Source organism: Homarus americanus, unplaced genomic scaffold (genome assembly GCF_018991925.1).
Source record: "Homarus americanus isolate GMGI-L3 unplaced genomic scaffold, GMGI_Hamer_2.0 scaffold32229, whole genome shotgun sequence".
Lineage (NCBI taxonomy): Eukaryota > Metazoa > Arthropoda > Malacostraca > Decapoda > Nephropidae > Homarus > Homarus americanus.
Window position 1 is genome coordinate 32,652 of NW_024713265.1, and position 25,787 is coordinate 58,438.

Here is a 25,787-nt window from a genome sequence, read left to right on the forward strand (position 1 = left end):
GGTGGATGGCAGGGGGTGTGTGGATGGCAGGGGGGTGTGGAAGTGGATGGCAGAGGGTGAAGGTGGATGGCGGGGGTGTGAAGGTGGATGGCAGGGGGTGTGAAGGTGGATGGCAGGGGGTGTGTGGAGGTGGATGGCAGGGGTGTGGAGGGGGTGGATGGCAGGGGTGTGGAGGTGGATGCAGGGGGTGTGTGGGGTGGATGGCAGGGGGGTGTGGAGGTGGATGGCAGGGGTGTGAGTGGATGGCGGGGGTGTGGAGTGGATGGCAGGGGGTGTGGAGGTGGATGGCAGGGTGTGGAGGTGGATGGCAGGGGGGTGTGGAGGTGGATGGCAGGGGGTGTGGAGGTGGATGTGGGGGGTGTGGAGGTGGATGGCGGGGGTGTGAAGGTGGATGGTGGGGGTGTGAAGGTGGATGGCGGGGTGTGGAGGTGGATGGCGGGGGTGTGGAGGTGGATGGCAGGGGGTGTGGAGGTGGATGGCGGGGGTGTGGGGTGGATGGCAGGGGTGTGGAGGTGGATGGTGGGGGGGTGTGGATGGCGGGGTGTGGAGGTGGATGGCAGGGGGGTGTGGAGGTGGATGGCAGGGGTGTGGAGGTGGAGGGGGTGTGGAGGTGGATGTGGGGTGTGTGGAGGTGGATGGCGGGGGTGTGGGGTGGATGGCAGGGGGTGTGGGGTGGATGGCGGGGTGTGGAGGTGGATGGCGGGGTGTGTGGAGGTGGATGGCGGGGTGTGGAGGTGGATGGCGGGTGTGAAGGTGGATGGCGGGGGTGTGGAGGTGGATGGCGGGGGTGTGGAGGTGGATGGCGGAGGGTGTGGGGGTGGATGGCGGGGGTGTGGAGGTGGATGGCGGGGGGTGTGAAGGATGGCAGGGGTGTGAAGGTGGATGGCAGGGGGTGTGGAGGTGGATGGCAGGGGTGTGGAGGTGGATGGCAGGGGTGTGGGAGGTGGATGGCAGGGGGTGTGGAGGTGGATGGCGGGGGTGTGGAGGTGGATGGCAGGGGGTGTGAAGGTGTGGATGGCGGGGGTGTGGAGGGTGGATGGCAGGGTGTGGGAGGTGGATGGCAGGGGTGTGAAGGTGGATGGCGGGGTGTGAAGGTGGATGGTGGGGGTGTGAAGGTGGATGGCGGGGGTGTGGAGGTGGGGATGGCGGGGTGTGGAGGTGGATGGCGGGGGTGTGGTGAGGTGGATGGCGGGGGTGTGGAGGTGGATGGCGGGGTGTGGAGGTGGATGGTGGGGGTGTGGGGAGGTGGATGGCGGGGGTGTGGGGTGGAGGGGGTGTGGAGGTGGATGGCGGGGGTGTGGGGGTGGATGGCGGGGGTGTGGAGGTGGATGGCGGGGGGTGTGGGGGTTGGATGGCGGGGGTGTGGAGGTGGATGGCGGGGTGTGGATGGCGAAGGTGTGAAGGTGGATGGCAGGGGTGTGAAGGTGGATGGCGGGGTGTGAAGGTGGATGGCGGGGTGTGAAGGTGGATGGCGGGGGTGTGGTGGATGGCGTGGGTGTGGAGGTGGATGGCGGAGGTGTGAAGGTGGATGGCGGGGGTGTGAAGGTGGATGGTGGAGGTGTGAAGGTGGATGGCGGGGGGTGTGAAGGTGGATGGCGGGGTGTGAAGGTGGATGGCGGGGTGTGGAGGTGGATGGCGGAGGTGTGAGAAGGTGGATGGCGGGGGTGTGGAGGTGGATGGTGGGGGTGTGGAGGGTGGATGGCGGAGGTGTGGAGGTGGATGGTGGGGGTGTGGAGGTGGATGGCGGGGGTGTGGAGGTGGATGGCGGAGGTGTGAAGGTGGATGGTGGGGGGTGTGAGGTGGATGGCGGGGGTGTGAAGGTGGATGGCGGGGGGTGTGGAGGTGGATGGTGGGGGTGTGGAGGTGGATGGAGGGTGTGGAGGTGGATGGCGGAGGTGTGGAGGAGGTGGATGGTGGGGTGTGTGGAGGTGGATGGTGGGGTGTGAAGGTGGATGGCAGGGGGTGTGAAGGTGGATGGCGGGGTGTGGAGGTGGATGGTGTGGGGGTGTGGGGGTGGATGGCGGGGGGTGTGGAGGTGGATGGCGGAGGTGTGAAGGTGGATGGCGGGGGTGTGAAGGTGGATGGCGGGGGTGTGAAGGTGGATGGGGTGTGGAGGTGGATGGCGGGGGTGTGGGGTGGATGGCGGGGGTGTGAAGGTGGATGGCAGGGGTGTGGAGGTGGATGGCGGGGGGTGTGGAGGGTGGATGGCGGGGTGTGGAGGTGGATGGCGGGGGTGTGTGGAGGTGGATGGCGGGGGTGTGAAGGTGGATGGCGAGGGGTGTGGAGGTGGATGGGTGGGGGTGGAAGGTGGATGGCGGGGGTGTGGAGGTGGATGGCGGGGGTGTGGAGGTGGATGGCGGGGGTGTGGAGGTGGATGGCAGTGGGTGTGAAGGTGGATGGCGGGGGTGTGGAGGTGGATGGTGGGGTGTGGAGGTGGATGGGGGGGTGTGGAGGTGGATGGGGTGGTGTGAAGGTGGATGGCGGGGGTGTGGAGGTGGATGGTGGGGGTGTGGAGGTGGATGGGGGGGTGTGTGGAGGTGGATGGCGGGGTGTGGAGGTGGATGGCGGGGGTGTGGAGGTGGATGGCGGGGTGTGAAGGTGGATGGCGGTGTGTGAAGGTGGATGGGAGGGGGCGAAGGCGGATTACAGGGTGTGAAAGTGGATGACGGGGGTGTGAAGGTGGGTGGAGGGGTGTGGAATTGGGTGGCAGGGTGTGGGGTGGTTGGCTGGGGTGTGGAGGGTGGGTGGCGGGATGTGGAGGTGGGTGTCGTAGTGTTTAGGCGGATGGCGGAGTGTGTGGAGGTGGGTGGCGGAGTGTGGAGGTGGGTGTCGTAGTGTTTGGAGGCGGAGGTGTGGAGGTGGGTGGCAGAGTGTGGAGGTGGGTGTCGTAGTGTTTAGGCGGGTGTGGAGGTGGGTGGCGGAGTGTGTAGGTGGGTGTCGTAGTGTGGAGGCGGATGGCGGTGGGGTGTGGACTTGACCGTTAACGTAATGGGCAGGAGGCAGAACCCACTTGATGTGAGGAGGCGGGCAATGGGCGGGTCAGAGGCGGGCGGTGGGCGGGTGAGGCGGCCAGGGGGCTGTTAAAGGGCAGGCAGGGGGCGGCACCACTTTTATCAGCGGCTGATAAGTGTTCCCCAGACACCATTTACCAGAGCCGACCAGTACCCCCACCACCCCTACACGCCGCCGCCCACCGGCCATATATACGTTCTGATCAACCATCTACACACACCTGATGGCCTCTACCTCTCAACCTCTGTGTAACTGAGGCCAATGTTTACCACGAGGCCTCAGGAGACACTCTCAACAAGAAACGTCACTTGCAACATTCTATCTGGGCGGTTTTCACCAATACAGAAGTGACACCTCATCTATAAAGATTTCGGGATACTGTACGTGGCCCATTGGAATTCAGGTCGTAATTCACTGTGGGAACTTTGGTCGTAACTCTCGGCGATCAATCTGGGGTTGGACTCATTCTTACGTGTTTTGGCTACAGGGTTTACTTGTGCAAACTTTACTGACCGGCTACCATCGCCACCCGACTACCACCATCCATCGCCCACTAGTCCACCAGCACCACCCACCACTAACACAACACCCACCAGCACACAGCCGCCCACACGTCCGTCACAAACTATTCCCAACTCGGGCACAATCAAGGAAGGAGACGTGAGCGGCCACCCACAACAATACTCTCTACAATGGTAAATAAAAGAAAGTCCTTTGTGGCCGAAACAAACGAACAGCTATGACGAGGAGGGAGGGAGAGAGGGAGGGAGGGCTAGATAGATGGATGGAGGGTGGAAGAGGAGGACGGAGGGAGGGAGGGAGGGACGGCTAGATGGACAGTAAGGGGGGGGGAGGGCTAGATGGATAGATGAAGGGTGAGGAGGGAGATAGGGAGGGAGGAGGGAAGGCTAGATGGATGGATGGATGGATGGATGGATGGATGGATGGATGGAGGAAGGAAGGGAGGGAGTAACAGAGAGAGGGAGTGATAGAGGGAGAAAATAAGGGAGGCTTTCGTTTCATCCCTCCACTAGTTAAAATATGCCCTCCAGACCAACACACACACACACACACACACACACACACACACACACACACACACACACACACACACACACCTATTGCTGTAAATGTATGTATATGTACAGTATGTGTACATGTTATGTACATAGGTGTGTTTGTATGTGTATGTATGTGTGTGCATATGTGTGTATATGTATGTATGACTGTATGTATGTATATGGGTGTCTGCATATATGAGGATGGGTGTGTGTGTGTGTGTGTGTGTGTGTGTGTGTGTGTGTGTGTGTGTGTGTGTGTGTGTGTGTGTGTGTGTGTGTGTGTTTGTGTATGCAGTATGTATTGTATATGTGTACGAATAAGGAACAAATATAAAACAAGTAGAAGGAGGAAATAAAACAAATATTAAAACAGAATAATGACAAAAGATGAAAATAATGAATAAAAAATAAATAAAATAAAATAAACAACAAAAAAACAAACATAACGGTAATAAAAGAAGAGATAAACAAGAGAACAATAAACAAGAAATAACACAAAAATAAGAGACAATACGAAAAACGACAAAAAAATCTAAATATCGAAAACGGCGAAAACAATCATCAAAAATAAATCACGGAAACAAAAAATAAATAAAATAAGAAATAAAACGAAAGAGACAAAACACGTAATAAAAGACCAATAAAGGAGAAATTAAAACAAAACAACAATAAACAACAAAAACCAAACAAAAAGGCATTTTTCGAGTATTGGTGAGTGTCGAGTCGCTGGCGGAGTTACGGGCATAGGGGAACTAGCAGGTTGGGGACCCAGGGAGACTATCTATGAGTTACGGGGACCCAGGAGACTATCTATGAGTTACGGGGACGGGAGACTATCTATGAGTTACAGGGAACCAGGGAGACTATCTATGAGTTACAGGGGACCCAGGAGACTATTTACGAGTTACGGGGACACAGGAGACTATTTATGAGTTACGGGGACCCATGGAGACTATTTATGGAGTTGCAGGGACCCAGGGAGCTATCTATGAGTTACGGGGCCCGGGGAGACTATTTATGAGTTACAGGGGACCCAGGAGACTATTACAGTACGGGGACCCAGGGAGACTATCTATGAGTTACGGGGACAGGAGACTATCTATTGAGTTACGGGAACCAGGGAGACTATCTATGAGTTACGGACCCAGGGAGACTATTATGAGTTACGGGGACCCAGGAGACTATCTATGAGTTACGGGAACCAAGGGAGACTATCTATGAGTTACGGGAACCAGGGAGACTATCTATGAGTTACGGGAACCAAGGGAGCTATCTAGAGTTACGGGGACCCAGGAGACTATCTGAGTTACGGGACCCAGGAGACTATTTATGAGTTACGGGGACCCGGGAGACTATTTATGAGTTACAGGGGCCCATGGAGACTATATGTGAGTTACGAGGACCCAGGGAGACTACTTATGAGTTACGGGGACCCAGGGAGACTATTTATGAGTTACGGGGACCCAGGGAAATTTAATATGAGTTACAAGGACTCTCACCACACACACACACACACGCACACACACACACAGGAAGGAGGGGGGGAGGAGGAGAGGCAGAGAGGAAGATGAGACGGAAAAAGGAAGAGAGGGAGAGAGGAGATGAGGAGAGGAGTGAAGGAGTATTAGTATAAGGGAGGAGAAAGGGAGAGTGATGAGAGGAGGGTGGTGAGGGAAGGGAGTGAGGAGAGGGGGTTAGGAAAGGTGAGGAGAGGGGGTGAGGGGAAGGTGAGGGAGAGGGTGAGGGGAAAAGTGAGGAGAGAGGGGTGAGGAAGGTGGGAGGGGGGTGAGGGGGGAGGAGGGTGAGGGGAAGGGGGAGGGGTGGGGGTGGGAGGGTGAGGAAGGGAGGAGGGGAGGAAGGTGAGGGGGGGGTGAGGAAAGGTGAGGAGAGGGGGTGAGGGAAAGGTGAGGAGGGGTGAGGGAAAGGTGAGGGAGAGGGGGTGGGAGGGGAAGGTGAGGGAGAAGGTGGGGAGAGGTTTGGGATGAGTGAGGTGGGGTGAGGATGAGGGAAAATATTAAGAGCTCCTCACTAGTTTATACATCACAAGAACACATCACTTCAGCCATCTTGTTACAGTATAGTTTGTTAGGTTAGAGTTAGGTTAGGTTAGGTTAGGTTAGGTTAGATTAGGTAAAGTACGTTAGGTAAGTTAGGTTATCGTTAAGTTAGGTTAGTGTTAGCGTTAGATTAGCGTTAAGTTAGGGTAGGTCATGTTAGGTTAGCTTCAGGTTATGTAATGTTAGATTAAATCAGGTTAGCTTTGGATAGGTTAGGTTAGGTTAGTCAAGTTCGATTAATTCACATCAGGGAACTTAACACATCACATAAACTAACCCGGGGTGCCTAATCTTCAGGTCATCTTGCCTGTGTTAGTATGAGGGTTTTTCGCCTAAATGTGTCTACTCTCGCCGTCTCTAATTCCCGCTGGTCTGGGATTCAATTATAAGTTCATCCGCCGGGTCGAGGGGCTAAGGCCTCCCACAACTTCCATAAAAGCAATCAAATCGGTATAATGCATCTGGGTGGCGGGGTGGGGGTGGCGGGGTGGTGGCAGGGTGGGGTTGGCGGGCGGCGGGGCTAGAAACTGTGAAAGGCTCTATTATAGTGGGTTAACCCTTCCCTCCCTTCCATCTTCTTTCATTCCTCCTCCTCCCTCCCACCACCGTCTTCCTTCCTTCCTTCCATCTTCTTTCATTCCCTCCCTCCTCCTCCCTCCACCGTCTTCCTTCCCTCATCAGTGAATCAAATTTCTGTGCTTTTGTCTGGCTAGCCGTGACCCATCCCCTCCTCCTCCTCCTCCTCCTCTTCTCCTTCCTCTTCTTCCCTCCTCCTCCTCGGCTTCCTCTCTTTTCTCCGTCATTTTTCTCAACATTTTATAATATATAACACAGTGCTGATTATAAATGCTGATTGTTTTAGAGGAGTTACCAGTGTGTGTGTGTGTGTGTGTGTGTGTGTGTGTGTGTGTGTGTGTGTGTGTGTGTGTGTGTGTGTGTGTGTGTGTGTGTGTGTGTGTGTGTGGAGGCCCAGGGCGGTAGCGTGGGGACCCAGCTGTCATCGAGTAATTAAAACGGACCAACAAATTACTTGGGCTTCGTCTCCAATCTAAAGTAGGAAGGAGACATAACTGCCTCCTCTTCCTCCTCTTCCTCCTAGTCTTCCTCCTCTTCCTCCTAGTCTTCCTCCTCTTCCTAATCCTCCTCCTCCTGATTTACAATACCAGCTGATGATAGAAAATGAGTAAAACCCACAATACTTTACAATACGTCCCTCCCCACCCTCCCTCCCAACCACCACCCAGCCGCTTTGTTTACGGTCACTGCGGTCGTAAATTCACACTTTGTTTTATTGTACCTGAAGAACTTAATTTAATCCTTAGGTGGTGGTTGTTGTGGCTACCTCACCCTGGCAAGGTTTTATACCAGATCAACTCGGGTTCTCTCTTAGCCGTATAGCACTCTTATACCTCCCCCCTTATATACCATCCACCATGTGGGCGAGAATCGTAAAACCGCAACATGTTTAGGTTAGGTCTTATGTCTCGTGGTAATAAGGCTTTTAGGGGGTGGTGTTTAAGTCTCGGGGCATTATAGTGAGGTCCAACACGGTTATGGCTATACTGTTGTAGGTTAAGAATGATTAAGAAGTGTGAATTATGTGAGAGAAAGAGAAAGAGAGAAGAGAAGAAGAAGAGAAGAAAGGAAGTAGCTGATAATACTGTTAATAATAATAACAACAACAATAAAATACAAGCACCTTAGTTGTTGAAATACAGAAAGTCTCTTGAACAACTAAGTTAAAACAACAACAATAACAAACACAGAATAAACAAATATTGATTACAAAAAATAACAAATAATAAGAAAACAGAGGAATTATATAAGAACATAATTATAAAGTAAACAAAATATAATCAATAATAAATACTACTAATAAACAAGATTTTCAATAACAATAATAAACAATAATGTACAAAGATAACTAATAATTACAGGAAAAAACACAGAAAAGAAACACTACAATATAACACCATTCATAATAACCCAACACTACTAAATACATGTTATGGTATCGACTAAAAAATATATTCACCCATTTAACTAATCAGGGTCAAGTCTTTAAGTGTAATTCCGACGCCATATTTAACCTTATCTCTCACTCTATCGTTATGGGAGAGAGAGAGAGAGAGAGAGAGAGAGTACGAGTGTCTGAGGATAGGATGGAGGTGAAGCAGTACGCCTCACACTATTGTTAGGTACCAACCGATGCGCGTGTGGTGTTTACTCAGGTCTACGGCTGGGTGCACATTTTCCCACTGAGGAGACGTGTAAACAAATCACCTGAGACGCTAGAGTTGAGGTGGAACGGTTGGCAGCACTGCACTAAATGGATCATTGCCACAATAGCCTGTTATAAATACGGGTTGTGGTGTGGGACTGTGGTTATGTACGAGTTATGAAGTGAGTGCTATAAATACGGTTTGTGGTGTGGTACGGTGTATGAGTTATGAAGTAAGTGTTGTAGATACGGGTTGTGGTGTGGTACTGTGGTTGTGTACGAGTTATGAAGTGAGTGCTATAAATACGGTTTGTGGTGTGGTACGGTGTATGAGTTATGAAGTAAGTGTTGTAGATACGGGTTGTGGTGTGGTACTGTATAGTAGTTGTTTATGATTTATGAAGTGGGTGTTATAAATACAGGTTGCGGTGTTGTGTGGTACTATGCTTGTGTACGTCTCATAAATACGGGTTATAATGAATATATCTTATCAGTATGAACGCATTACATTACAGGAATTATATGAACACTTTATATCAGTTTTCCAAATCATCGTCTGAGAGAGAGAGAGAGAGAGAGAGAGAGAGAGAGAGAGGAGGAGAGAGCAGACAGACAGACAGGTAACCCATTAACAAGTCCCTCCGTCCCATCTACTCTACATAAATAAACTCGCCTGAAAACAATACATATCAATCACCTTCACACAGCAATAACAGCAACAATCACGGCGCTGTGTAGTTGAATTTGGTCGCTGATGAAGAGTCGAGAGAATTGACCCGTACATGTAAACAATGAGAATAAACACGATTTGTCAACTGTATCAGAGGGGCTGCCAGGTAATGTTTTTCATTAATTATCTGTTGGAGAGATATATGTTGCCATGTGGTAAACCTTGCCATGGTATAAAGCCCAGGAGGGAGGGAGGGAGGGGATTTATGGCAACCAAGGAAGAAGGATTATGGGTAAATAGTGAGTGAATTATGGCAACTATTAGGTGGTTATGGCAACTGGTGAGTAATTATGGCAACTGGTGGGTGAATTATGGCAACTGGTGAGTGAATTATGGCAACTGGTAATGTGGGATTATGGCAACACGTGGCTGTGAGGTAAGGTAAATGTGACTGTGGTAAGGTAAATGTGACTGTGAGATTATGGCAACCAGTGAGTAGATGGGATTATGGCAACCAGTGACTGAATTACGACGAGTGAATTATTTAATGGGAACTAGTGCTTCTGGGATAATGACAACATGTGATTATGAGATTTGGCAACCAGTGGGTAAGAATATGGCAACCAGTGGGTAAGCATATAGCAACCAGTGGATTAATTACAAGCCGTCTGATATTGCTCCAATGAATTACTGAATTATGGCAAACGGGATGACTGAGAATAGAAGGTGACTGGGATTATGGCAAGTACTGAATGTGTGACTATGGCAACCAGTGTGTATATGGCAACCAATGTGTTACCATGGCAACCAATGTGTGACTTTGACAACCAATGTGTGACTATGGCAACCAATGTGTGACCATGGCAACCAATGTGTGACTTTGACAACCAATGTGTGACTATGGCAACCAATGTGTGACTATGGCAACCAATGTGTTACCATGGCAACCAATGTGTGACTCTGACAACCAATGTGTGACTATGGCAACCAATGTGAGCTATGGCAGCAGTGTGTGACCTGGCAGCCAATGTGTGACCCTGGCAACAATGCGTGACTATGGCAACCAATGTGTGACCATGGCAGCCAATGTGTGACCATGGCAGCCAATGTGTGACCATGGCAACCACTGTGTGACCATGGCAACCAATGTGTGACTATGACAACAATGTGTGACTATGACAACCAGTGTGTGACTTTGACAACCAATGTGTGACCATGGCAGCCAATGTGTGACCATGGCAGCAATGTGTGACTATGACAACCAATGTGTGACTTTGACAACCAATGTGTGTGACCATGGCAGCAATGTGTGACCATGGCAACCAATGTGGACTATGACAGCAATGTGCATGGCACAATGTGTGTGACCATGGCAACCAATGTGTGACTATGACAACCAATGTGTGACTATGGCAACCAATGTGTGACCATGGCAACTAGTAAACTTTCCTCTACATTTCCTAAACACTCAAAAATAAGTTCCATATAGGGAAGAATGACAACACTACTAAAAAAACATTATCTTAGTGAAATATCAATAAAAATATTAATATATAAAATAATACTGTAAGTACTGATTTTATAAAAAAATACCATTATACCTTAATTATATATATATATATATATATATATATATATATATATATATATATATATATATATATATATATATTATAATTATATCAGGTTTTATAATTAATAGACTTAATAAACAGATAAATTAGTCCTGTAATTATATAACTTGTGGTGCTTGAATGTTAGTACAGTGTTATTATACAGTATAGTGAAGCTGTAATACACTGTCCCTACCAAGCGGTGATAACTACGGTGCTGACTCTATTATTGTTTATGTCTTTGTGTGGTCAGCCCAGCCCTCTACACTGTCAGTTCAGCCTAAACACTGTCAGCTCAGCCCTCAACACTGTCAGTTCAGCCCTCAACACTGTCAGTTCAGCCCTCAACACTGTCAGTTCAGCCCTCAACACTGTCAGTTTAGCCCTAAACACTGTCAGCTCAGCCCTCAACACTGTTAGCTCAGCCCTCAACACTGTCAGTCCAGCCCTCAACACTGTTGCTCAGCCCTCAACACTGTCAGTCCAGTCCTCAACACTGTCAGTTTAGCCTAAGCTGTAGCTCAGCCCTCAACACTGTTAGCTCAGCCCTCAACACTGTCAGTCCAGTCCTCAACACTGTCAGTTCAGCCACACTGTCAGTTAGCCTAAACACTGTCAGCCAGCCAACACTGTTGCTCCACTGTCAGTTGTGGTTGTGTTGTTGTCAGTTTCTCAAACTGTCAGCACAGCCCTCAACACTCAGTTCAGCCCTCAACACTGTCAGTTCAGCCCTCAACACTGTCAGCTCAGCCCTCAACACTGTTAGCTCAGCCCTCAACACTGTCAGTCCAGTCCTCAACACTGTCAGTCCAACCCTTAACACTGTCAGTCCAGTCCTCAACACTGTCAGCCAAGCCCTCAACACTGTCAGTTCAGCCCTAAACACTGTCAGTCCAGCCCTTAACACCGTCAGCCCAGGTTCTTGACAACACGCAAGTCTCTACAAGGTAAATGAACATTCAGGCTTCATGTAATGCCAGGATGGTGGTGGTGGTGGTGGTGGTGGTGGTGGTGGTGGTGGTGGTGGTGGTGGTGGTGGTGGTGGTGGGGCAGGTGCTGGCGGCAGGTGGTGGTAGATGGCAGTGATGGAGGTGGCGGCGGTCACGCACCAGCCTCCAACATGTTCATTAATAAATCAATGGGTGTGTTGGGGGGGAGGGAAAGGGGGAGGAAGGAGGAAGGAAGGGGTTAGGAGGGTGAGAGTAATTCCCAGCTGCCGTCCAGTAAAGGGTGGAAGAGGAAGGGAGGGGGAGGGGTGGGGAGGTGACAGGCTATCATGGGGGGGGTGCCGGGCGTAAGCAGAATTACATAAGACAAACTATTACCTTTCATCCTCTCCTGACTCCACCTTCCCTTAACCCCTCTCTCCACTCAACATCCCTTCCCCTTTCCCCTACCTCTTTCTCTCCTCACTCTCCTCATTCCTATTCCTTCCCTCACCTCCTCTAACCCCTACACCTACACCCCACCTACCCCCTCCTCCCCTTACCCCTTCACCATAACCCCTCCTCCCCTTACCCACTTAACTCCGTTCCTCCCACCGTTCACCCCAAACCCTGTCGGCCTAGTCCATACCACCCCATCCCTACCTGTTCACCTTCCCCCAACCTTCCCCCATCACCCCTGCCTGTCACTCCCCTTACCTTCCTCCTTCTACCCCCTCACCCCTACCCTCTTCCTCCCTGGTCTCTCACCCCTAGCTTTAACATTATCATTCAGCTGTGAAATGAAACCCGCTACTAAAACTCGCCGACTCTGCTGACTTTATTGGTCCCATCGGCGGTATGAATTATTCAAATGAGGCGTATCTAGGAAATTCATAAGCTGGCGTGGCTCTGGGCCTTGGCGTGGGTGAGAGAGGCGTGGTGGGGCGTGGGTGAGAGAGGTGTGGTGGGGCGTGGGTGAGAGGTGTGGTGGGGCGTGGGTGAGAGGTGTGGTGGGGCGTGGGTGAGAGGTGGTGGGGCGGGGTGAGGGGGTGGTGGGGCGGGAGTGAGAGAGGTGTGCGTGGGGGCGGGGGTGGAGAGGCGTGGTGGGGCGGTGGGAGAGGCGTGGGGACGTGGGTGGGAGGCGTGTAGGGACGTGGGTGAGAGGTGGGTGGGGCAAGGGTGGGAGGTGGTAGGACGTGTGGTGGGAGAGGCGTGTGTGGTAGGACGGGGTGGAGAGGCGGTGGGCGTGGGGAGGCGTGGCAGGGGCGGGGTGAGAGGCGTGAGGCGCGGGCGACACACACACACACACAAAACAAAAACTGTTCTGTTCTGCACCCCTGGGTTCAACAGCCTACACAACGACTACTGACTGAGGCCGTGTTCATTTGGTAAGGTTGGTAATTTCTGATTGTGTGATACATTGTGTAACTATGTATTATGTATATTAACAGGGATACATATAAAACCCGTGACTCATGAGTGAAGTTCAGAATTATTGGTCCGGTGTCATAGTATAATACCGAAAAGGAGCAGAATTTTTTTTTTTTTTTTTCGACTATACAACTCTCTTGTCCTCTGCACGCCAACGCCAGCATCAGTAACCAACGCCAGTATTAGTGATTAACGCCAGTAGTCAACGCCAGCATCAGTAACCAACGCCAGTATTAGTGATTAACGCCAGTAGTCAACCCCAGCATCAGTAACCAACGCCAGTATTAGTGATTAACTCCAGTAGTCAACGCCAGCATCAGTAACCAACGCCAGTATTAGTGATTAACGCCAGTAGTCAACTCCAGCATCAGTAACCAACGCCAGTATTAATGATTAACGCCAGTAGTCAACGCCAGCATCAGTAACCAACGCCAGTATTAGTGATTAACGCCAGTAGTCAACCCCAGCATCAGTAACCAACGCCAGTATTAGTGATTAACGCCAATGGTTAAAGGTTCAACGCTAAGAGTTAACGAACGTAATCAATTACCACCGCTTTCCTGACTCCTAATTAGAGCAGGTCCAGCATCTGATTATGCCGAAGTAAACATCGTCTTTGAGTTACATGTGTTCATTCTCTCCCCTAACTGGTGTTAAGTAAACGTATCTAGTTAAGGTAGAATCTCTCAACACAATAACAACAAAGAAATCATCATATTTTGTTCCCATTATTAATTAAGTTTATAACACTGAGGCGGTCATTAACGCAGGTCCGCCATGTTGACAGTGGTTAAGGAGGGTGTGTGTGTTGCTCTTCAGCTGTGAGTGTCAACAAAACCATCCCTGAATTTATGTCTGGGTTTAACAAGAAGGAATTACCAAGAGATATACACTCAAAGTTTGGCCAAGTGGTTTGTTCTTGTTAAAATCAGACCATGTTGTTCAGTGGTGGTAATGAGCGGTTCCTACAACACCCAGGTCACTATCTCCCACTTCCCGTCTTACAGTGAAGAAAAACAGGAAGAGACAAAACACTGTATTCTAAGATGTCTATACGGGGTAACAAAACAACACTTATCCTCTACTACAGAAGATAATAGTACAGTTTGGTGAGACCCTCGTACAGCCGTCAACACCTCTCCCTTGGATGTGTCTTATAATGTAAATTATTCACTACCTCCCTCCTCCCTGTGTGCTGGTGGAGAACACATCCTCACTGAAGTGTCTCAGATTTTAATAAGAACAGCCTGAAGTGTGGCAGCGATCAGTGGGCCGTTTATGGTGAAATCTAAGAAAATTCAGTGCTGGTGTAGTTCTCAGTTACCGGAGCACTTTAGGAGGCAGCGGCATAAGCAAATTCTAAATAATGGAAATAGAAAGTCACATCTTGAAATGGCTTCATATGAGAGGAATATTACGGTATGTTCTTATTTGTTGAGTGTTTATGAGTAAACCCTTCACCTGCCGGGTCTCGTCCAAGGCTGTGATTGGGTCTCTCACCACAACAAATGCATAAATACCTGAACAAGAACAACAACAATAATAATAATACTAATATGTAAAAAAAAAAAAAAGTGTGGAGCAGGAAAAGACAATATCTACTCAGTGTTCAGGGAAAATGATCCCAATTTTCCGTGAATGAGCCTTTTGTGCCGTGTGAGGCGGCGGCCCTAACCCAGCCAGATGGTTCCTCACTTTATATACTGTACTGTATAATATAGATCCTGGGGAATATATACAAACAGAGCACAATATAGACAGTGAGGCAGATATAGGACATAATATATCCAGAGTGGCGGCAGGTGAGGACATAAATTACCGACACATTATATTTTACAGTGTGGAAACATCATTAGAGAAAAGTAAATGATTAATAGCGAGAATAAAAGAGAGTTGTTGTTGTCCGTGTAAACATCAGACCAACACATTTACACGTTTATTTACCCTCATTTACACTCAGCTCTTCATGTGATGGTGTAAAAGTTAACAGTTGTTGTAGCGGGTTTATGAAGCTATCAACACCGCTATAGTGAACATAATATAAAGGTGTTACAGTGAACGTATCTAACACCACTACAGTGAACGTATCTAACACCACTACAGTGAACGTATCTAACACCACTGCAGTGAACGTATCTATCACCACTACAGTGAACGTATCTATCACCACTACAGTGAACGTATCTATCACCATTACAGTAAACGTATCTAACACCACTACAGTGAACGTATCTAACACCACTACAGTGAACGTATCTATCACCACTACAGTGAACGTATCTAACACCGCTACAGTGAACGTATCTAACACCACAACAGTGAACGTATCTATCACCACTACAGTGAACGTACCTAACACCGCTACAGTGAACGTATCTAACACCGCTACAGTGAACGTATCTAACACCACTACAGTGAACGTATCTAACACCACTACAGTGAACGTATCTAACACCACTACAGTGAACGTATCTAACACCGCTACAGTGAACGTATCTAACACCGCTACAGTGAACGTATCTAACACCGCTACAGTGAACGTATCTAACACCGCTACAGTGAACGTATCTAACACAATATCTCGCGGTTGGGTCCTACACACACACACACACACACACACACACACACACACAAATCTACGTGATTACTTTTAATGAACGAGACAATTGTAGCGAGATATTTGGACTTGATTAAATAAGCGAGACACAGGTGAGAGGTTTACCTGCCTGGCCCTAGTGAACAGTCTTAAAACTTCATTACTCGTTAGTGAAGGAATATAACAGTTTATTCAGGTGTAATGTATGGAGTTAAGCTAGAGTCTTTGTTTAAGATTGACGCCATTTTGGGGGGGGGGATTTTGTGTTGTGAGGTGAGTGTAAGTTTTTGATAGATAGATAGATAGATAGATAGATAGATAGATAGATAGATAGATAGATAGATAGATAGATACAGACAGACAGACAGACAGACAAACAGACAGGCAGACAGACAGAGAGACAGACAGGCAGATAGATAGATAGATAGATAGAGAAAACCTACCTGAGAAGTGACATTAATTAAGACCATTAAATATAAAGTCCTTAATAACTACCTGTCCTCCAGTCTCTTACAATAACACAAACAACAAATAATAATCACAAAAACATCAATTAATTCTCAAGTTTGTCTTAAAAAAATTCTAGACTGGGAATATTTTTTTCTTGATGAGTTCGTCTTGATTTTTTTTCCCTGTTTTTACAAGAGCAAGTCAGTTACACCCTGGAAATTGAGATAGCCTTTTGGGGTGAGGGAGGGGTGGGTGAGGGGAGGGGGTGAGGGAGGGGGTGAGGGAGGGGTGGGGTGGGGGAGGGGGGGGTGAGGGAGGGGGGGGGGAGGGGAGGGGGGTGGGGGGGGTGGGTGGGGAGGGAGGGGTGAGGGGAGGGGAGGGAGGGGGTGAGGGAGGGGGTGAGGGGGAGGGAGGGGGGTGAGGGGTGAGGGGAGGGGAGGGAGGGGTGGGGGGTGGGGAGGGGAGGGGGTGGGGAGGGAGGGGTGAGGGGTGGGGGTGGTGAGGAGGGGTGAGGGAGGGGTGGGGAGGGGGTGGGGTGAGGAGGGAGGGTGGGGAGGGAGGGGTGAGGGGAGGGGAGGGTGGGGTGGGGGAGGGGTGGGAGGGGGGGGGGAGGGGGGGGGGAGGGGTGAGGGGTGAGGGGAGGGGTGAGGGGTGAGGGGTGAGGGAGAGGTGAGGGGTGAGGGAGGGGGGGGGGTGAGGGAGGGGGTGAGGGAGGGGGAGGGGGAGAGGGAGGAGAGGAGGAGAGGGAGGGAAGGGGAGGGAGAAGAAGGGAGGTTGGTGAGAGGGAGGAGGTTAAAAGGAAAGAGGAGGGGAAGGGAGGTGTAAAAGGGTGTAAGGGGTAAGGGAAGGTGAGACGGGGGAGGGTGAGAGGGATGGGAGGAAGGGAGGGGAGGAGGCTGAGAAAAGTAGGGGAGGGGTGTGAGAGAATGGAGGGGAGGGGGTGTGAGAGGAAGGAGGAGGTAGGAAGGAGGGGAGGGGGGGGTGAAGGAGGGGAGGGGTGTAGGGAAGGAGGGGAGGGGGGTGAGAGGAAGGAGGGGAGGGGTGTAGGGAAGGAGGGGAGGGGGGGAGAGGAAGGAGGGAAGGGGAGAGGAAGGAGGGTGTGTAGGGGAAGGAGGGGAGGAAGGAGGGGAGGGGTGGGGGAAAGGGGAAGGAGGAGGAAGGAGGAGGGGTGAGGAAGGAGGGAGGGGGGGGAGAGGGGGGTGTTGCGGAGCGCTAATATTAATTATACTTTGAGAATTTATACAAGGGAGGGGGGGTGGGGAGGGGCAAGGGTGTGGAGGGAAGGGGGGAACAGTGTGGAGAAGAGGGGGAGAGACAGAGGGGTGTGGAGGGGAGATACAGAGGGTGTGGAGGGGGAGACATGGGGGTGTGGAGGGGGGAGATACATGAGGGGAGTGTGGAGGGGAGATACATGAGGGGTGTGGAGGGGGAGATACAGGGGAGATACATGGGGTGTGGAGGGGGGGAGATACATGGGGGTGGAGGGGAGGAGGGTGTGGAGGGGAGAGATACATGAGGGTGTGGAGGGGGAGATACATGAGGTGTGGAGTGGAGGGGAGATACATGGGGGTGTGGAGGGGAGAGATGGGGTGTGGAGGGGAGACATGAGGTGGAGGGGGAGATACATGGGGTGTGGAGGGGATGGGAGTAGTGGTGTACAGGTCGGGCAAAGTCCACATCCAAACCCTCGACCCCGAATCATGAACCCTGGTAGTCTGTGAGGTCTTAGTGGTACCAAGGTGTGTCTCTCTCTCACTGTACTTTTTTCTCTTGTCCTTCCTCCTTATACAAAACAGACTGACACACACACACACACACACCTCTTTCTCCCACTCTTTCAACAAGTCACACTCTCCTCTCTCAACAGCAGTCACACCCTCTCTCTGTCTCTCTCAACAGCAGTCACATCTCTCGTTTTCCAATAATGAATCTGGCACTGAACAGCCACCTCGCTTTGGCAGGATGATTAGTGCCTGGTCTCTCTCACTGGCACACAATAGCGTCTTCTCGGCTGACGGCTGACACCCAGATCAGCTGACGTGGTTGTGTTTACCTAAATCAGCTGATGTTATGTTTACCTATATCATCTGATGTTGTTTTAATTACCACGAACCTATGTTTACCTATAACAGCTGATGTTGTTTTAATTACCACGAACCTATGTTTACCTATATCAGCTGATGTTGTTTTAATTACCACGAACCTAGAGTGTTATTTTATATGTATGTCCTCGTATGGTATGTATGTATGTATGTATGTATGTATGTATGTATGTATGTATGTATGTATGTATGTATGTGTCTGTGTCTGTCTGTGAGTGTGTATGTGGGAGGGGGGGGTGGCTCTTGAGATACACCAATTCCGTTTATCTAATAGTGCCAACACAGACTGGCATTAATGACGGTAGTTGTGTGTGATATAATTTATCTCAATGACGCACCTGTGCTGTATGCTAATTAGGATTGAGAGGACAATATAACCTCTCCAACTAATTACCTCACTAATGACTCATTATACCTAAAGACAAATGATCATTACCAATCTGAATGATCTTATGTCTGAGTTCCTTTTACCTGAGATTATCTGATTAAGATATGTTTCGTTACCTGTAAGTTATGTTTAATAAAGAATAACTGCAATAATTCCCCTAACGACCTTAAGAAATAGTTACATAGTAGTTATTACCTTGTTTAATATATATACTGTTACTAGGTGACCTCCTGTAACTGGCCTGTGACGTCATACAGGTGTCATATTATTATCACGACTGGTTGATTGATTGGTAGTTTACCTGTTTCTCTCTCTCTCTCTCTCTCTCTCTCGCTAACCGTGTGAGTCCATCCCTCTTTCTCTCTGCCTGTCATTCCGTCTGTCTGTTTCTCTCTCTCTTCATGTCACACCACCTCTCTCTCTCTTTGTGGGAATTCATCTCTATTTTCCTCCAAGCCAAGCCAGCCCAGACCAGGCAGGGCATGGCTGGGAATACAGGTCAGGGCCATGCAGCTGTGAGGGCAGGCAGGGTCGGGGTGCGGGTGGTAGAGGGCAGGTCAGGAAAGATGCGGCTGGTGAGGAGGGCAGAGGCGGGCGGGGCGGGTGCTGCTGTGGAGGACAGATCGGGGGCCTGGGTGCGGCTGGTGAGGGCAAGTCAAGCTGGGGGTGGTGCGGCTGTGGAGGACAGGACAGGGAAGGGGTGCTGGTGGAGGGCACGTCGGGGGGGTGCGGCTGTGGAGGACAGGGACAGGGTGGGGCTGTGGATGGCAGGACAGGGGTGGGGCTGTGGATGGCAGGACAGGGGTGGGGCTGGATGGCAGACAGGGGCTGTGAGGCAGGACAGGGGTGGGGCTGTGGATGGCAGGACAGGGGTGGGGCTGTGGATGGCAGGACAGGTGGGGCTGTGGATGGCAGGACAGGGGTGGGGCTGTGGATGGCAGGACAGGGGTGGGGCTGTGGATGGCAGGACAGGGGGGGGCTGTGGAGGGCAGGACAGGGGTGGAGCTGTGGATGGCGAGCAGGGCTAGGCAGGTCAGGGCAGGACAGGTGGGCTGTGGATGGCGAAGGCAGGACAAGGCAGGTCAGGACAGGGGTGGGGCTGTGGAGGGCAGGAAACGGCTGCCACATAATGTTGTTCATCATAAAATGTAAATTGGATTACAGTGTTACACGTGGACCCCCATGATGGAATTACCTGCTAAATATAATTATGATAATGACCGGGAGAGACTTGATAACAGTTCCGCCTCCCTCACACCTCTGGCTTGGCTGAGATAAGATTAAGTGATGCTTAGTTTAGGTGAAGTCCGGGTCGGTCGAGTTTGTTTAGGCACTAGCGTAGGTTGGTTAGTTTTAGCTCGTTCCAAGTTAGGTTAGTTTAGGTTAGGATAGTGTTAGATTAAGTTGGGATAGGTTAAGTTAATATTAGGTTAAGTTAATTTACGTCAAGTTAGGTTAGGTTTGGGTTAAAATACCATAGTACTAGACTTATCTATTTCATATAGGATATCACAAGTTAAATAACAGCATAGGCTTAACCCCCTGTGCAGTCTGTGGTGGTGCACACTGTTAGCCCTTAGTGCCACTGCTGCCTGTGCAGTAGCAGTCTTTTGCACACTGCTAGCCTGCGTGGTGTACACTGCTAGCCCTGGTGCACACTGCTAGCCGTGGTGTACACTGCCAGCCTGGTGCACTGCTAGCTGTGGTGTACACTGCTAGCCCGTGATGTACACTACAGCTCCGTGTACACCCCAACCCTTGACGTACACCTCGCCCTTGCTCTACACCTCCTGACCCTTGCTCTACACTCCTTGGCCCTGCTCTACACTCCTGGCCCTTGCTCTACACTCCTGGCCTTGCTGTACACTCCTGGCCTTGCTCTACACTCCTGGCCCTTGCTCCACACTCTTGGCCCTTGTTTCCACCTCCTGGCCTCTTGCTCTACACTCCTGGCCCTTGCCTACACTCCTGGCCCTTGCTCTCTCCTGGCCTTGCTCTACACTCCTCTGGCCCTTGCTCTACACTCCTGGCCTTTGCTCTACACTCCTGGCCCTTGCTCTACACTCCTGGCCCTTGCTCCACCTCCTGGCCCTTTGCCCCACACTCCTGGCCCTTGCTCACTCCTGGCCCTTGCTCTACACTCCTGGACCCTGCCTCACCTCCTGGCCCTTGTTTCACACTCCTGGCCCTTGCTCTACACTCCTGCCTTGCTCACACTCCTGGCCCTTTTTCTCACTCCTCCTTTTTTGCCTCTACACTCCTGGCCCTTTTGTCTCCACCCCTGGCCCTTGCTCTACACCTCTGACCCTTGCTCTACACCTGGCCCTTTGCTCTACTCCTGGCCCTGCTGCCACCTCCCTTGCCCCACCCTGGTGCTCTAACTCTGGCCTTGTTTCCCCTCTTGGCCCTTGCTCTACACTCCTGGCCTCTGTTTCACACTCCTGGCCTATTGCTCACACTCCTGACCTCTTTGCTCTACACCTCCTGGCCCTTGCTCTATTTCTGGCCCTTGCTCTTCTTGGCCCTTGTTTCTACACTTGGCCTTGCTCTATACTTCTGCCCTTGCTCTACACTCTTGGCCCTTGCTCTACACTCCTGGCCCTTGCTCTACACTCCTGGCCCTTGCTCTACACTCCTGGCCCTTGCTCTACACTCCTGGCCCTTGGTGTACGAAAATTCACTGAACATACACAAAAATATACATAAATTACTTATCACTGACAAAAATATTTAACTCAAATTAAAGTCAATATTTGTAGCCAAAATTACCCATTACCTGAGTCAACACGAGGAGAGTACGAAGAGTCGGCCAGGTAGAGTCAGTTTTGAGTACGGAGAGTCGGCCAGGTAGAGTTTGGTGGGGTGGGTGTGGGTGGTCGGAGGTAGAGTTTTGAGTACGGAGAGTCGGCCAGGTAGAGTAAGTTTTGAGTACGGTGAGTCGGCCAGGTAATCAGGGCACCACTAGTATCTTAACCACTGCACCACTATAACCCACTGACGTCTTGGAGGAGGAGATGTAATGTTAAGTTATGTTATAGTGATCCTGTGGCTCAGGTTTACCCACATGGGTCTTAATTCCCTCCGTCAACACCGGCTGTTTGTTGACACCCGCCAGCCCACCTCTGCAAACCCTCGCGCAAATTCTTCTAAAAAATAAAATAAAACGATTCCATTTGTTTTCCGTCTCTTATACAAACCAACAGCAACGTCAGCACTTGTATAAAAGGAAATAAGAGACTCCACAATACGTTGGTTCTTGACTACGTAATGTAAATTGGTCTTGGATGAGATGGTTGAAATAATTCCCGTCGGTTTCATTACTGGAACGTTGTGTTGTGTCAAGCGAGCGTTCACAAATGAGAGAATTTTTTCCCTCCCCTCCCTTAACCATGGAAGTTTAACCAACATATTAACCGAATAAACATAGAACATAAATATAACCTTTTAATGTTGAGGTCTGAGAGTAATTAGATATTTCTGCTGTAGGAGTCTTTGAGGAGCGTGAACCGGGTAGGTGGAGGTACTGTACCTACCTGTCTCTTGTAAGTTTTAATACAAGCTATTATAGTTTTTAATTAATTACTCTCTCTCTGTTTCGTGTTGTCTGCGATATGCTATTTTCTATCTCACTTTCACTAAATTTATCTCACACAAAATACACACAATAATGGCTGCCCTCGTGTAACGAGGATGGCCGGCCCAAGGGCCACCTAGGCGTGAATTTGTTTGTGTGTAGAGCTGTCGCCAACACAACAAACACCCCTGAGTTAACGAGCTGCATGACCCAGTGTCAAGAATAGTCCGAGAAGACCGGACAACTCGCCAACTGCACTGGCTAACCATTACCCCGGAACACGATCCACAAATCGATTAACATCCAGGTCCCCAATTACTGCTGGGTAGACAGAGGCAAAACAAGTCCAATACCCATAGTTTCACCCTGCCCGGGATCGAACCCGGGTCCGCTCGCTTATGAGGCGAGCATGCTGACCACACACACACACACTCTTGACACTAACACACAAAACCAAACACACAAATACAAAGAAAATAAACACACTGAACTACACAAACACACATAAACACATAAAAAATACATCAGCGTGCTGCTTGTGTTTGTTAACTGTTTTAATTGGTTGCTAACACTTGTTTGTGCTTGATACACTCAACCCCCAAGAGTCAGTCCTCCTTAGACCCCACAGCCAGTCCCTCCTCCTAGACTCCCACGAGTCGTCCCTTCCTCCTAGACCCCACGAGTCAGTCCCTCCTCCTAGACTCCCACGAGTCAGTCCCTCCTCCTAGACCCCACGAGTCAGTCCTCCTAGACTCCCACGAGTCAGTCCCTCCTCCTAGACTCCATGAGTCGTCTCCTCCTAGACCCCCCACGAGTCAGTCCTCCTCCTAGACTCCACGAGTCAGTCCCTCCTCCTACCCCCAGAGTCAGTCCCTCCCATGACCCCACGAGTCAGTCCTCCTCCTAGACCCCCACGAGATGTCCTCCTCCTAGACCCCACGAGTCAGTACCCTCCTCCTAGACTCCCGCAAGTCAGTCCCTCCTAGACCCCACGAGTCAGTCCCCACCTCCTAGACTCCCGCAAGTCAGTCCCTCCTCAGATCCCACAGTCAGTCCCTCCTCCTAGACCCCCAAAGTCAGTCCCTCCTCCTAGACCCCCAAGTCGTCCCTCCTCCTGACCCCACGAGTCAGTCCCCTCCTCCAGATCCCCACGAGACATTTCCCTCCTAGACTCCCACAAGTCAGTCCCTCCTCCTATACCCCCCATGAGACAGGCCTCGCCTAGACTCCCATGAGACAGCCTCCTCCCTCCTATACCCCCACGAGCTCCTCCTCCTATACCCCCAAGAGACAGCCCTCCTCCTCCTATATCCCCCCACGAGACAGCCCCCTCCCTCCTATAACCCCCACGAGACAGCCTCCTCCTATACCCCCACGAGACAGCCTCCTCCTCCCATACCCCACGTGCAGCCTCCTCCTCCTATACCCCCCACGAGACAGCCCTCCTCCTACACCCCCACGAGACAGCCTCCTCCTAGCACCCCCACGAGACAGCCTCCTCCTCCTATACCCCCACGAGACAGCCTCCTCCTATACCCCCCAAGAGACAGCCCCTCTCCTCCTCCCCTATGCCCCCCACGAGACAGCCCCTCCTCCTATACCCCACGACAGCCTCCTCCTATACTCCACGAGCCCCTCCTCCCTCCCCCCCACGAGACAGCCTCCTCCTCCATACCCCCACGACAGCCTCCTCCTCCCTATACCCCACGAGACAGCCCTCCTCCTCCTATATACCCCCCACGAGAGACAGCCCCTCCTCCTATACCCCCAACAGACAGCCTCCTCCTCCTATACCCCACGAGACAGCCCCTCCTCCTCCTATACCCCCACGAGACAGCCCTCCTCCTCCCATCCCCCCACGAGACAGCCTCCTCCTCCTATACCCCCACGAGACAGCCCCCTCCTCCTATATCCCCCACGAGACAGCTCCCTCCTCCTATACCCCACAGCCTCGCTCCTCCTCCCACCCCCACGAGACAGCCCTCCTCCTATACCCCCCCACGAGACAGCCTCCTCCTCCTATACCCCCCACGAGACAGCCTCCTCCTATACCCCCCACAGAGCAGCCCCTCTCCCTATACCCCCCACACGAGACAGCTTCTCCTCCTATACCCCCCACGAGACACCTCCTCCCACCCCCCACAGACCCTCCTCCTCCTATACCCCCCACGAGACAGCCTTCCTCCTCCATACCCCCACGAGACAGCCCCCCTCCTCCTCCCTATAAGAGACAGACCCTCCCCTCCTCCCCCATGAGACAGCCCCCTCCTCCTATACCCCCCACGAGACAGCCTCCCTCCTATACACCCCACGAGACAGCCTCCTCCTCCTATACCCCCCACGAGACCCCTCCTCCTATACCCCCACGAGACAGCCCTCCTCCCTCCACCCCCCACGAGACAGCCTCCTCCTCGGCACTTACTGGATACGCTTCTCCTCCTATACCCCCACAGACAGCCTCCTCCTCCTATACCCCGAGACAGACCCCTCCTCCTATACTCCCCAGCAGCCCTTACAGAGCCCTCCTCCTTCCCTCACGAGACAGACCCTCCTCCTCCTTAGACCCCATGAGACAGCCCCCTCCTCCTCCTAGACCCCAAACAGCCTTAACAAAATATACCATCACTGTTCTCTCTTGTCCTCATACAAAATCTGTTCCTCCCGGCTGCCCCTTACGACCAAGTTACTGTGCGAAATGCTGCCGAGATGTCCCCATAACTTCGAACTTTGCCAGACGCCTCCAATCCTGAACTTTGCCAGACGTTACTTCCCCTAACTCGAACTTACCATGATGTTGCCCTATGTACCTCCCCTAACTCTGAACTTTACCATGATGTTGCCCTATGTGTACCTCCCTTAACTCTTTGCCAGACGTACCCCTAATCTCGAACTTTGCCAGACGTGTACCTCCCATATAACACGGAACTTTACCATGATGCTGCCCTATGTACCCCTGTTCTTACCATGATGTTGCCCTATGTACCTCCCCACCCTAAACTTACCATGATGTTCTATGTACCCCCAACTCTAACTTTACCATGATGTTGCCCTATGTGTACCTCCCCTAACTCGGAACTTTGCCAGACGTGTACTCTAACTCTGAACTTTACCATGATGTTGCCCTATGTGTACCTCCCCTAACTCTGAACTTTGCCATGTGGTACTCCCTAACTCGGAACTTTGCCATGATGTTGTCCTATGTGTACCTCCCCTAACTGAACTTGCCAGACGTGTACCTCCCAAACCTGAACTTTGCCATGATGTTGTCCTCGTGTACCTCCTAACTCCTTTGATGTACCTCCCTACCCAATTTTACCACGACGCTGCCCAGACGTTCTCTCTCTCAGCGGGAGGAAAAAATATGTTTAGGAATATGTGAATGTGTTATGAGACCGCTACATGATAAAGCAGTTCCCCGCCAGCACCACCAACCTGCTCTTCGTCTTTTATACCAAGTTATCGTACTGGTTCATCCATGTCTCACGATACAATGCCACCCAACAAGAATCCCGCAATTTTAATAATATTTTTTTTTTAACAACTAAGTTTTTTTTAGTGAACCAGTGTATTTTTTAATAACCTTAATATATTATTCTATATTGTGTGTAAGTTTGTCATTATATTTGTAAGTAGATGTTGACTTGTTTTTGTCGGATCCAAAGTTAAAGTGTTTATAAGTGTAGTAT